Source organism: Pan paniscus, chromosome 7 (genome assembly GCF_029289425.2).
Source record: "Pan paniscus chromosome 7, NHGRI_mPanPan1-v2.0_pri, whole genome shotgun sequence".
Taxonomy (NCBI): domain Eukaryota; kingdom Metazoa; phylum Chordata; class Mammalia; order Primates; family Hominidae; genus Pan; species Pan paniscus.
Genome location: NC_073256.2, coordinates 111,008,251 through 111,023,423, shown reverse-complemented (window position 1 = coordinate 111,023,423; position 15,173 = coordinate 111,008,251). Strand labels below are relative to the sequence as shown.

At 37.0% G+C, this 15,173-nt stretch overlaps 1 long non-coding RNA gene across 1 annotated transcript in view; it reads left to right on the top strand.

The window, feature by feature from the left end:
- Positions 1 to 15,173, top strand: part of LOC134730992 (uncharacterized) — a 30,839-nt gene that overhangs the window by 9,901 nt on the left and 5,765 nt on the right. The gene's annotated exons all lie outside the window — the stretch shown is intronic.

Sequence of the window (15,173 nt, the reverse complement as noted above, 5' to 3'; positions counted from 1 at the left end):
TGGATTTTCAATCTAGCTGGAAATTTATTTTTGTATATCCTGTGAGGTAAGGATCTAACTTTATCTTTTTCCATATGGGTAGCCATTTGTGCCAAATTTGTTTATTGAATTATTTATTCCCATACCAACTGATTTTTATTACTACTATTGTGATATACCAAATATCTAGACTTAGGTTGGCCTTTTTCTAAGCATTCTCTTTTACTGGCCTATTTGTCTATTGCTGTGCCAGTAACGACCCATTTTAATTAGGGATATTCTGAATAGATCAAGTTACTGAAAACCATGAGAAACTTGTTTATAGATTTGTAAGATAAATCACATTAGCTTTAACTTGAATAAATCTTTTAATGGATGCAAACATAATTTATTTTCCTAGTCTACTTTTTTGTATAGCTTTATTGCGGCATAATTTACCTACTATATATTTCATATTTAAAATGTACAATTTAACCGTTTTTTGTATATTCACAGAGTTGTGCAACCATCACCACAATCAATTTTAGAACGTTTTCAACACCCCAAAAAGAAACTGTGCACATTAACACTCACTTCCTATTTCCCTCCAGACCTCCCAGTTCTAGGAAATCAGTAATCTCCTTTCTGTCTTTGTAGATTTGCCTCTTCTGCATGTCACACAAATGGAATCATAAAATATGTGGTCACTTGTGATTGACATCTTTTACTGAGCATAATGTTTTCAAGGTTCATTCATGTTGTAATGTGTTTTAATACTTCATTCTTATCACTGACTAATATTCTATTGTATGAATATTCCAGATTTGATTTATCCATTCATCGGTTGATAGATATTTGGCTTGTTTATATTTTTTAGCTATTACGAATAATGCTGCTATGAGTATTTGTGTATCACAAGTTTTTGTGTGGACATATGTTTGCATTTCTCTCGGATATACACTTAAGAGTGCAATTACTTTGGTTGGTTATTTACTTTTGGGGAGAAAAAAATAAAAAAGTAAAATTGCTGTATCATATGGTAATACTATGTGTAATCTTTTGAGGAACTTCTAGACTGTGAAGTGGTGCAGCCATTTCACTTTTCTTTTTCCTTTTTTTTGAGACGGAGTCTCCCTCTGTCTCCCAGGCTGGAGTGCAGTGGCATGACCTCGGCTCACTGCAACCTCCGCCTCCCAGATTCAAATGATTCTCCTGCCTCAGCCTCCTAAGTAGTTGGGATTATAGGCGCCCACCACCATACCTGGCTAATTTTGTATTTTTATTAGAGACGGGGTTTCGCCATGTTGGTCAGGCTGTTCTCGAACTCCTGACCTCAGGTTGTCCGCCCGCCTCAGCCTCCCAAAGTGCTGGTATTACAGGCATGAGCCACTGCGCCTGGCTGCCACTTCACTTTTCAAAATGGCTGCACCATTTTACATTACAGTGCTCTAATAGCAGCAATATATCAGAGTTCCAATTTCCTTTTTTCCTGTTACTTTTATCTATGTTTTTATGTAGAAACTATATAGTTATGTATTGTTTTATATAGAAAATATAGTTATGTATTGTTTCTGTATCCAGTTTGATAATCTTTGCCTTTAATTGGTGTGTTTAGGCCATTTACCTTTTTGTTTGTTTGTTTGTTTTTTGAGACAGGGTCTTGTTATGTTGCTCAGGCTGGTCTCAAAACTCCTGATCCTCCTGCCTCAGCCTCCCAAAGTGTTGGCATTACAAACATTAGCCACCACACCTAGCCTAGACCATATATCTATCTATCTATCTATCTATCTATCTATCTATCTATCTATCTATCTATCTATCTATATATTTTTTTGAGACAGAGTCTCGCTCTGTTGCCCAGGCTGGAGTGCTGTGGCGTGATCTCAGTTCACTGCAGCCTGCACCTCCCGGGTTCAAGCAATTCTCCTGCCTCAGCCTCCTGAGTAGCTGGGACTACAGGTGCGAGCCACCATGCCCAACTTATTTTTGTATTTTTAGTAGAGACAGTGTTTCACCATGTTGGCCAGGCTGGTCTGGAACTCCTGGACTCAAGCAATCCGCACACTTTGGCCTCCCAAAGTGTTGGGATTACACGTACAAGCCACCGTGCCCTGCCAAGACCCCATCTCTGAAAAAAAAAAAACATATATATTCATACATGTGAACACAGAAATATGTAAAATGTAATTCACTGTAGCAAATATTTATAATAGCAAAATCTGGAAAACAACCAAAACATCCATCATTATAGGATTGGCTAAATAAATCATGATACATCCATATAGTATCTTACTATATATTCCTTTAAAAATGAGACCTCTCTAATGTCCTGATATAAAATTCACTTTAAGACAATATTATTAAGACAGGCCGGGCGAGGTGGCTCACGTCTGTAATCCCAGCACTTTGGGAGGCTGAGGCGGGCGGATCACAAGGTCAGGAGATTGCGACCATCCTGGCTAACACGGTGAAACCCCGTCTCTACTAAAAAGACAAAAAAATTAGCCGGGCTTGATGGCGGGTGCCTGTAGGAGAATGGCGTGAACTCAGAAGGCGGAGCTTGCAGTGAGCTGAGATCGCGCCACTGCACTCCAGCCTGGGAGACAGAGGGAGATTCTGACTCAAAAGAAAAAAAAAAAAAAAAAAAGATATACTGTTAAGACAGAAAAACATGACACATGATCTAGATTAGGAGTTGGCAAACAATCCAATTGCTGCCTGTTTTTGTAAATAAAGTTTTATTGGAACACAGCCTCTTCGCTGACATACTGCCCAAGGTTGGTTTTGTGCTGTGATGGCTGAGTTGAGCAGTTGCTGTAGAGACCATATGGGCTGAAAACCAGAAAATAGTTACTATTCGGCCCTTTACAAGATATTGTGCTTGGCCCTGTATGCTACTATCTGCGTTATACAACTTTTACTAGTTTTAGAAGAATAGGAAATAATTGCAAACTACATACACCATTTTGCAGTTGTAAACCTGAAAATATTCTCATTGGTGTGTTTGTTGAAATGCTCTGCCTTTAAGAAACTTGGCATAAAGATCATCAAGAATATATATAAACATGATTTTTAATATGATCCATTCCATTTTCCTATGAAAATGATCATATTATAGATTCATTCTGTGCCAAGAAGAGCAATTATAAAGATGGAAAAATTAATCAACCAGCTCATTATTTTGTATACAAAGTAACTGGTTTGAAGTTTGAAGTTTTTGAAATTTTTTTTATTTTCCTGAACTCACTAAAACAACTGCCTTGTCTTGCTCGAGACAAGGTGGCAGCGTAGTAAGAGTTACTAGTTAGCCGGGTAACGAACATCATAAGGTCCCAGAGTGAGAAGGCTGGACGCGATGCTCATTAAAGCCCAGTGCTAGCCTACCATTGAATTATTCTGTGATTCAATAAACTCTGGCCTTCTTGTTACTGTGTCGTCAGCAGGCTCGCCTGGCTTTCAGTGCATTGCCGGGCCTTTGAAGGGGTTGGTACTACGCTTAGTCAGGGATAGTTGAAGTTTGCTGGTTTGCTCACTCTGGACACTAAGATGGTGACTGCAATGATAAGTTCACTTGGTTCAGGCTCCTCTTTTTAATAATAGGAGAGACTGTTTAACCTGAGATTCAGAGATGTCAAAATGATTTATTGAGAAAAATTGTATTCACATTGTGGAAATGAGTTATACTTAGATAACTAGGTGATGTAAGTATTAAAAAATATAAAACAAGGTTATGATAATATCCAGCCATAACAGTGGGGGTGGTGCTGGATTAACAGGAAATCCTCCTCAATGCGGTTGCTCTTGTGGGGCTACTTAGCTAGGCTCTCCTCTGGCCCAAGGCTCCTCTGCTTTTCTTCTGAAGTTATCCCAGCTTTGGCCAGTCTGGTTGTTCTGACAGACCCATAAGCATTTTCTTTTTTCTTTCATAAAACACTTATATATTTTTTTGGACCCCCACACAGAAGAGAGCCATTGTCATCGCCTTGATATCTTGCCCAGGATTTCCTCTGACTCTTATTTCTTTGTATTTTTTGAGTTCTGATCTTGGCGTACCTGCTGCTGACAGTCTGGCCTCTGTTTGCATGGTCCCAGCGCCTCACTGATATCCCATTTCTCAGTATTTAGTCATGCCTGATTGAAACCAAACCAAACCAATCTTTGTTAACGCCTATAATCACAAACATGGTCCTTGCAGAACTGAGGACATCTCAGCCAATAATCACGGTAATAAATCTTCCCTATCACGAGCACCCTACGCTGCTTTATGTCTCCCAGACACACTGTGTTCTTTCCTGGTTCTGCTTCATGCTGTTGCTGTTTGTCTGTACCCTGCACTCTCTGCCTGGGGAACACCTCTTATCCCAACTCAGTCGTCTCTGACTCTCCTGGAGAGATTTACACTCTTTCCTTTTCAATCCTCATTTTGTTCTTAAATCTATTACTGTTTATTGTATTGAAATGCTTCATTTTTGAGCTTGGTTTGCTTCTTGATCACAAATAGTGCATTAGTCATTTTGTATACCAGTTGCCTTGTACACCAGTCACAGAATACGTCTTTGACACGAGGTTATTGAATGAATGTGCTGTCCTTTAAAATTTCTGGCAGTCTTAAGAGTTGAAGTTTCTACGAATGTCAAGGAAATTATGACAGCAAATTTATTCAGTACCAAATATTTGTTTAGTACCTACTATGTGCCAGACTCTGATAAACTGCTTGGCATATGTCCGTGAACAAAACAAAGATCCCCGTACTCTTGGAGTGATGAATGCAGGCAAAGAATTATAGATGTAATAAATAATTCAATTCTACAGTATATTAGAAGGAAAGAGGTGCTACAACAATAGAAAAATAATGAGGAGCGCTGTGTCATGGTGGGCAACTTGGAGTACCCCCATTGTTGCTTTCTAAGTACGTATCCAGTAAAATCCAACAGTTGAGCCAAATAGTCTAGGCAGTTTCTGAGCTCATTTAATTCTCATACTGGTCATAATAGCCACATGGGGTAGATATTAATCATATCATTCTCATTACACAGATTAGGAAATGAAGAGAAGAGAGGTTCAGCAACTTGACCCAGGTCACACATAGTACAACTGGAATTTGAACCCAGGCAGTCTGATCTAAAAGTTCAGGTTCTTACTATTAATTAGCACCCGAATATCTATGGGAGGTGATAAATTCCCTAAATTCTTTACATCACTTAAAAAATTTAATGAAAAAAATTAATAAAATATCACCCTGATATTCTAATATCCAGTGAAAACACACTGTGATATTAATGAAATATCACTCTGATATTTATAATACTCAGTGTTTACACGTTGTGATATTGATGACATATCGCTCTGATATTTGTAATTACACGTAGTGTTTACACACGGTGATATTGGTGATACATCGCTCCCTTGCTCTGAAATTTGTAATTATGCGCAGTGTTTACACACTGTGATATTGACGGTACATCGCTCTGATATTTGTAATTACTTGCAGTGTTTACACACTGTGATACTGTCAATATATCACTCTGATATTTGTAATCACACGCAGTGTTTACACACTGTGATACTCGCAATATATCGCTCTGTTATTTGTAATTACATGCAGTGTTTACACACTGTGATATTGACAATATATCTCTGATATTTGTAATTACACGCAGTGTTTACACACTGTGATACTGGTGACATATCGCTCTGATATTTGTAATTATGTGCAGTGTTTACACACTGTGATACTGACAACATATCGCTCTGATATTTGTAATTACGTGCAGTATTTACACACTGTGATATTGGTGACATATCACTGTGATATTTGTAATTACGTGCAGTGTTTACACACTGGTACTGATGACATGTCGCTCTGATATTTGTAATTACACACAATGTTTACACACTGTGATACTGATGACATATTGCTCTGATATTTGTAATTACATGCAGTGTTTACACACTGTGATACTGACGACATATCGCTCTGATATTTGTAATTATACACAATGTTTACACACTGTGATATTGACATATCGCTCTGATATTTGTAATTATGTGCAGTGTTTACACACTGTGATATTGATGACATATCGCTCTGATATTTGTAATTACATGCAGTGTTTACACACTGTGATACTGACGACATATCACTCTGATATTTGTAATTATACACAATGTTTACACACTGTGATATTGACGACATATCGCTCTGATATTTGTAATTATGTGCAGTGTTTACACACTGTGATATTGATGACATATTGCTCTGATATTTGTAATTATGTGCAGTGTTTACACACTGTGATACTGATGACATATCACTCTGATATTTGTAATTACACGCAGTGTTTACACACTGTGATATTGACAATATATCACTCTGATATTTGTAATTACGCACAGTGTTTACGCGCTGTGATATTGACAACATATCGCTGATATTTGTAATTATGTGCAGTGTTTACACACTGTGATATTGATGACATATCGCTCTGATGTTTGTAATTACGCGCAGTGTTTACACACTGTGATACTGATGACATATCGCTCTCATATTTGTAATTACGCACAATGTTTACACACTGTGATATTGATGACATATTGCTCTGATATTTGTTAATTATTATGTGCAGTGTTTACACACTGTGATACTGATGACATATCACTCTGATATTTGTAATTACACGCAGTGTTTACACACTGTGATATTGACAATATATCACTCTGATATTTAATTACGCACAGTGTTTACGCGCTGTGATATTGACAACATATCGCTGATATTTGTAATTATGTGCAGTGTTTACACACTGTGATACTGATGACATATTGCTCTGATATTTGTAATTACGCGCAGTGTTTACACACTGTGATATTGGTGACATATAGCTCTGATATTTGTAATTACGCGCAGTGTTTACACACTGTGATACTGATGACATATCGCTCTGATATTTTAAATTATGCACAGTGTTTTCACACTGTGATATATCGCTCTGATATTTGTAATTAAGCACAGTGTTTACACACTGTGATATTGGTGAGATATCGTTCTGATATTTATAATATCCAGTGTTTACACACTGTGATATTGGCGACATATCGCTATGATATTTGTCATTATGTGCAGTGTTTACACACTGTGATATTGATGACATATTGCTCTGATATTTGTAATTACACGCAGTGTTTACAGGCTGTGATATTGTTGACATGTCGCTATATTTGTAATTGCGTGCATTGTTAACACACTGATATTCACGACATATCGCTCTGATATTTGTAATTACGCACAATGTTTACACACTGTGATATTGATGACATATTGCTCTGATATTTGTAATTACATGCAGTGTTTACACACTGTGATATTGACAATATATCACTCTGATATTTGTAATTACGCAGTGTTTACACGCTGTGATATTGACGACATATCGCTGATATTTGTAATTACGTGCAGTGTTTACACACTGATATTTGTGACATATCGCTCTGATATGTGTAATTACATGCAGTGTTTACACACTGTGATATTGATGACATATCACTCTGATATTTTTAATTATGCACAGTGTTTTCACACTATGATATTGGTGATATATCGTTCTGACATTTATAATATCCAGTGTTTACACACTGTGATATTGATGACATATTGCTCTGATATTTGTTATTACACGCACTGTTTACACACTGCAATATTAATGAAATATTGCTCTGATATTTATAATATCCAGTACTTATGCACAGTGTTTACACACTGTGATATTAATGGAATATGGCTCTAATATTTATAATATGCAGGGTTTACACAAAGATTTTTTTTTTTAATGTATTGGTTTAAAAAGTTTTCTTTTTTTTTTATGAAGAAAAGAGGTTTAATTGGCTCATGGTTCTGCAGGCTGTACAGAGCACATGGCAGCATCTGCTTCTGGGGTGGCCTTAGGGAGCTTTCACTCATAACACAAGGTAAAGTGGGAGCAGACGTCTTACATGACAGGAGCAGGACCAAGATAGGAGGTGGGAGAGATGCTACACACTTTTAAAACAACCAGATCTCATGATAATTCACTCACTTCCATAAGACTAGCACCGAGAGGCTGGCACTAAACCATTCATGAGAACTCTACCCCCATGATCCAATCACCTCCCACCAGGCCCACCTCCAACCTCAGTGGGGACAGAGATCCAAACCATATCAGTTGAGATATAAATTTAAATAATTTTTCTATAATGACCTTATGTCCAGTGATATTGCTAAATCATTTATTAATTTTAAATTGTCTACAGATTATTTTGAATTTTAAATGCACACAATTATCTTTTTGGCAAACCCTGAGAGTTTTACTTCTTCCTATCCAAACCTCATGAATTTTGTTCTCATTTTTTCCTGATTGCAAAATTTTATGACTAGTATGATGTTGCAAAAAAAACAAACAAGTGGAAATAGCAGAAATTCTTGTCTCATTGTGAATCTCAGGAAAAAAGCACTTAATGTTTTGCCATTAAGATAATTTTATGTAGGATATTATTAAATACTGTTTTTCAGTTTAGGAAGTTCTCTTCTATTCCTAATTTGCTCTTTTCTTTCCAATTTTTATTTTGTATTCATAGAGTACACATGCAGATTTGTTACATGGGTGAATAGTGTGTCACAGGGGCTTGTCATTATTTTGTCACCCAGGTAATGAGCATAATACCCAACAGGTAGTTTTTCAATACTCACTCTCATCCCACCCTCCACCCTCTAGTAGTCTCTGGTGTTAACTTCTTTGCATTCATTTGTATTCAGAGTTTAGCTGCCACTTGTAAGTGAGAACATGCAGTATTTGGTTTTCTGTTCCTCCATTATTTCCCTCAGGATAATGGTCTCCAGCTTCATCCATGTTGCTGCAAAGAACATGATTTCATTCTTTTTTATGGCTGCATAGTATTCCATTGTGTGTGTGTGTGTGTGTGTGTGTGTGTGTATGTGTGTGTGTGTGTGTGTCACATATTCTTTATCCAGTCCACCATTGAAGGGCATCTAGGTAGATTCCATGTTTTGCTATTGTGAACAGTGTTGTGATGAGCATACACACTCATGTGTCTTCATGGTAGAATGATTTATTTTTATTTATTTATTTTCTCTGAAGTTTTTATTTATTTATTTATTTATTTTATTATTATTATACTTTAAGTTTTAGGGTACATGTGCACAATGTGCAGGTTAGTTACATATGTATACATGTGCCATGCTGGTGTGCTGCACCCATTAACTCGTCATTTAGCATTAGGTATATCTCCTAAAGCTATCCCTCCCCCCTCCTCCCACCCCACAACAGTCCCCAGAGTGTGATGTTCCCCTTCATGTGTCCATGCGTTCTCATTGTTCAATTCCCACCTGTGAGTGAGAATATGCAGTGTTTGGTTTTTTGTTCTTGCGATAGTTTACTGAGAATGATGATTTCCAATTTCATCCATGTCCCTACAAAGGACATGAACTCATCATTTTTTATGGCTGCATAGTATTCCATGGTGTATATGTGCCACATTTTCTTAATCCAGTCTATCATTGTTGGACATTTGGGTTGGTTCCAAGTCTTTGCTGTTGTGAATAGTGCCACAATAAACATACATGTGCATGTGTCTTTATAGCAGCATGATTTATAGTCCTTTGGGTATATACCCAGTAATGGGATGGCTGGGTCAAATGGTATTTCTAGTTCTAGATCCCTGAGGAATTGCCACACTGACTTCCACAAGGGTTGAACTAGTTTACAGCCCCACCAACAGTGTAAAAGTGTTCCTATTTCTCCACATCCTCTCCAGCACCTGTTGTTTCCTGACTTTTTAATGATTGCCATTCTAACTGGTGTGAGATGGTATCTCATTGTGGTTTTGATTTGCATTTCTCTGATGGCCAGTGATGATGAGCATTTTTTCATGTGTTTTTTGGCCGCATAAATGTCTTCTTTTGAGAAGTGTCTGTTCATGTCCTTTGCCCACTTTTTGATGGGGTTGTTTGTTTTTCTCTTGTAAATTTGTTTGAGTTCATTGTAGATTCCGGATATTAGCCCTTTGTCAGATGAGTAGGTTGCGAAAATTTTCTCCCATTGTGTAGGTTGCCTGTTCACTCTGATGGTAGTTTCTTTTGCTGTGCAGAAGCTCTTTAGTTTAATTAGATCCCATTTGTCAATTTTGTCTTTTGTTGCCATTGCTTTTGGTGTTTTAGACATGAAGTCCTTGCCCATGCCTATGTCCTGAATGGTAATGCCTAGGTTTTCTTCTAGGGCTTTTATGGTTTTAGGTCTAACGTTTAAGTCTTTAATCCATCTTGAATTAATTTTTGTGTAAGGTGTAAGGAAGGGATCCAGTTTCAGCTTTCTACATATGGCTAGCCAGTTTTCCCAGCACCATTTATTAAATAGGGAATCCTTTCCCCATTGCTTGTTTTTCTCAGGTTTGTGAAAGATCAGATAGTTGTAGATACGCGGCGTTATTTCTGAGGGCTCTGTTCTGTTCCATTGATCTATATCTCTGTTTTGGTACCAGTACCATGCTGTTTTGGTTACTGTAGCCTTGTAGTATAGTTTGAAGTCAGGTAGCGTGATGCATCCAGCTTTGTTCTTTTGGCTTAGGATTGACTTGGCGATGCGGGCTCTTTTTTGGCTCCATATGAACTTTAAAGTAGTTTTTTCCAATTCTGTGAAGAAAGTCATTGGTAGCTTGATGGGGATGGCACTGAATCTATAAATTACCTTGGGCAGTATGGCCATTTTCATGATATTGATTCTTCCTACCCATGATAATGGAATGTTCTTCCATTTGTTTGTATCTTCTTTTATTTCATTGAGCAGTGGTTTGTAGTTCTCCTTGAAGAGGTCCTTCATGTCCCTTGTAAGTTGGATTCCTAGGTATTTTATTCTCTTTGAAGCAGTTGTGAATGGGAGTTCACTCATGATTTGGCTGTCTGTTTGTCTGCTATTGGTGTATAAGAATGCTTGTGATTTTTGTACATTGATTTTGTATCCTGAGACTTTGCTGAAGTTGCTTATCAGCTTAAGGAGATTTTGGGCTGAGACAATAGGATTTTCTAGATATACAATCATGTCATCTGCAAAGAGGGACAATTTGACTTCCTCTTTTCCTAATTGAATACCGTTTATTTCCTTCTCCTGCCTAATTGCCCTGGCCAGAACTTCCAACACTATGTTGAATAGGAGTGGTGAGAGAGGGCATCCCTGTCTTGTGCCAGTTTTCAAAGGGAATGCTTCCAGTTTTTGCCCATTCAGTATGATATTGGCTGTGGGTTTGTCATAGATAGCTCTTATTATTCTGAGATGTGTCCCATGATATTAATGGAATATCACTCTGATATTTATAATATCCAGGGTTTACACACAGTGTTGACACACTGTGATATTAATGAAATATCGCTCTGATAATTATAATAGCCAGAGTTTACACACATTATTTACATAATGTGATATTAATGAGATATCACTCAGATATTTATAATATCCAGTGTTTACACTGTGATATTAATGAAATATCGCTCTGATGATAGTTATCATATCACAGTGTTTACACACTGTGACATTAATGAAATATCTGTCTGATGATAGTAATCATCACAGTGCTTACACAGAGAGTTTACAAACTTTGATATTAATGAAATATCGCTCTGATATTTATCATATCACAGTGTTTATACAGAGAGTTTACACACGGTGATATTAATAAAATATTGCTCTGATATTTATCATATCACAGTGTGTACCCTGTGTATTTGTGTGTACATATCACAGTGTGTATACACTGTGACATTAATGAAATATTGCTCTGATATTCGTCATATCACAGTATGTACACATTGTGATAGTAATGAAGTATCACTCTGATATTCGTCATTTCACACTGGTTACACAGAGTGTGTACACACTGTGATAGTAATTAATGAACTGTAGCTCTGATATTCATCCTCTGTGTACACGCTGTGATATGATGAATATCATAGCGATATTTCATTCATATCACAGCATGTACACAGAGTGTACACAGACTCAAAATATCGGTCTGATAATCATCATATCACAGTGTGTACACACTGATATTAGTGAAGTATCATAGTGTGTACACACAGTGTGAATGAAATATCGCTCCAATATTCATCATATCACAGTGTTTACAACACTGTGATATTAAAGAAATATCGCTCTGATATTCATCATATCATAGTGTGTACAGAGAGTGGGTACACACTGTGATATTAATGAAACATCACTCGGATATTCATCATATCACAGTGTTTATATACTGTGATATTAATAAAATATCCTTCTGATATTCATATCATATCACAGTGTTTACACACTGTGATACTAATGAAATATTGCTCCAATAGTCATATCATCTCACAGTGTTAACACGGACTGTTTACGAACTGTGAGATGAATGAAAGGAATTCGCTTGGATGTTTATCAGTCATCTCATGGTGTTTACACAGAATGTTTACTCACTGTGATATGAATGAAAGAAGTATCGCTTGGATGTTTATCAATCATCTCACAGTATTTACACAGAGTGTTTACTCACTGTGATATGAATGAAAGAAATATCACTTGGATGTTCATCTGTCATCTCACAGTATTTAAACAGTGTTTACTCACTGTGATATGAATGAAAGAAATATTGCTCGGGTGTTTATCAGTTATCTCACGGTGATATTAGGAATATCAAAGATATGCTGAATAATATCACAGGTGTACACACAGGGTGTACAATCACTGTGATATTAGCAGGAGTATCTATCCAAGATATTTTGGCTAATATCATTGAGGGTACACACAAGGTGTACACCCACGGTGATATTAGCAGAAGTATCTATCCAAGATACTCTGAATAATATCACTGTGGGTGTACACACAGGGTGTACACCCACTGTGATATTAGCAAAAGTATCTATTCAGTATATTCTGACAAATATCACACACTCTGTGTGTACACCCACTGTGATATTAGCAGGAGTATCTATCCAAGATATTCTGACTAATATCACCAGGTGTACACACATGGACACCCACTGTGATATTAGCAGGAGTATCTATCCAAGATATTCTGACTGATATCACAGGGTGTACACACAGGGTGGACAGTCACTGTGTTATTAGCAGGAGTATCAATGCAAGATATTCTGAATAATATCACCGAGTTTACACACAGGGTGAACACCCACTGTGATATTAGCAGGAGTATCTATCCAAGATATTCTGACTAATATCAGTGGGTGTACACCTTGTGTGTACAGATTGTGTGATGTTAGCAAAAATATCTCTCCAAAATATTGTGAATAATATCACAGGGTGTACACACAGGGTTTACACCAACTGTGGTATTAGAAGGAATATCAAAGATATTCTGAATAATATTGCAGTATGTACACCCACTGTGATATGAGCAGGAATGTCAAAGATATATTCTGCATAATATCATAGGGTGTGCAACCACTATGATATTAGCAGGAATATCAATTTTCTGCATAATATCACAGTGGGTGTACAAACACTGTGATATTAGCAGTAATATCGAATCTATATTCTGCATAATATCACAAGGTGTACACAGAGGGTGTACATCCACTGTGATATTAGCAGGAATATTGAAGATACATTCTTTACACACCGGGTGTGTACAACCAATGTGATATTAACAGGAGTATCAAACATATATTCTGCATAATATCACAGAGTGTACACCCACAGTGATATTAGCAGGAATATTGAAGGTATATTCGGCATAATACCACCTGGTGTACACCCACTGTGACATTAGCAGAAATATCAAAGATATATTCTGCATAAAATCATGGAGTGTACATCCACTGTGACATCAGCAGGAATACTGAAGATATATTCTGAATAATACCACAGGCTGTACACCCACTGCAATATTAGCAGGAATGTGAGAGACGTATTCTGCATAGTATCACAGGGTGTACACCCACTGTGATATTAGCAGGAATATGGATGATACATTCTGCATATTACAGATATGATACATCCATATTAGCAGGAATATGGATGATATTAGCAAGAATATCAAAAATATATTCTGCATAATATCACTCAGTATACACACAGGGTGTACATCCACAGTTCCATTAGGAGGAATATCAAAGATATATTCTGCATAATATCAAAGGGTGTACATCCACTGTAATATTAGCAGGAATATCAGAAATATATTCTGCACAATATCAGAGGGTGTACACCCACTGTGATGTTAGCAGGAATATCAGAGATGTATTCTGCATAATGTCACAGGGTGTACATCCACTGTGATGTTAGCAGAAATATCAAAGACATATTCTGCATAATATCACAGGGTATACATCCACTGTAATATTAGCAGGAATATTGGAGATGTATTCTGCATAATATCACAGGCTGTGCACCCACTGTGATGTTAGCAGGAATATCAAAGGTGTATTCTGCATTATATCACAGGGTGTGCACCCCCTATAATATTAGTAGGAGTATCGAAGATATATTCTGCATAATATCACAAGGTGTACACAGAGGGTGTACATCCACTGTGATATTAGCAGGAATATCGAAGATATATTCTACCTAACATCACAGGGTTTACACAAACTGTGATATTAGCAGGAATATCGAAGATACATTCTGTATAATATCACCGAGTTCACACACAGGGTGTACACCCATTGTCATATTAGCAGGAATATCAAAGATACATTCTGCATAACATCGCAGGGTGTACATCCACTGTAATACTGGCAGGAATATTGAAGATATATTCTGGATAATGTCACGGGGTGTACACCCAAGCTGACGTTAGCATGAATATCAAAGATATATTCTGCATAATATCATAGGGTGCACACACACTGTATACACCCACTGTGATATTAGCAGGAATATCGAAGATATATTCTGTGTAATGTCACAGGGTGTAAACCCACTGTGATATTAGCAGGAAAATCGAAGATACAGTTTGCATAATATCACAGGGTGTACACCCACTGTGATATTAGCAGAAATATCGAAAATATATTCTGCAAAATATCACAGGATGTACACCCATTGTGATATTAGCAGGAATATTGAAGATATATCTTGCATAATATCACAGGGGGTACACACACTGTGATATTAGCAGGAATATCAGAGATGTATTCTGCATAATATCACAGGGTGCACACCCACTGTGATGTT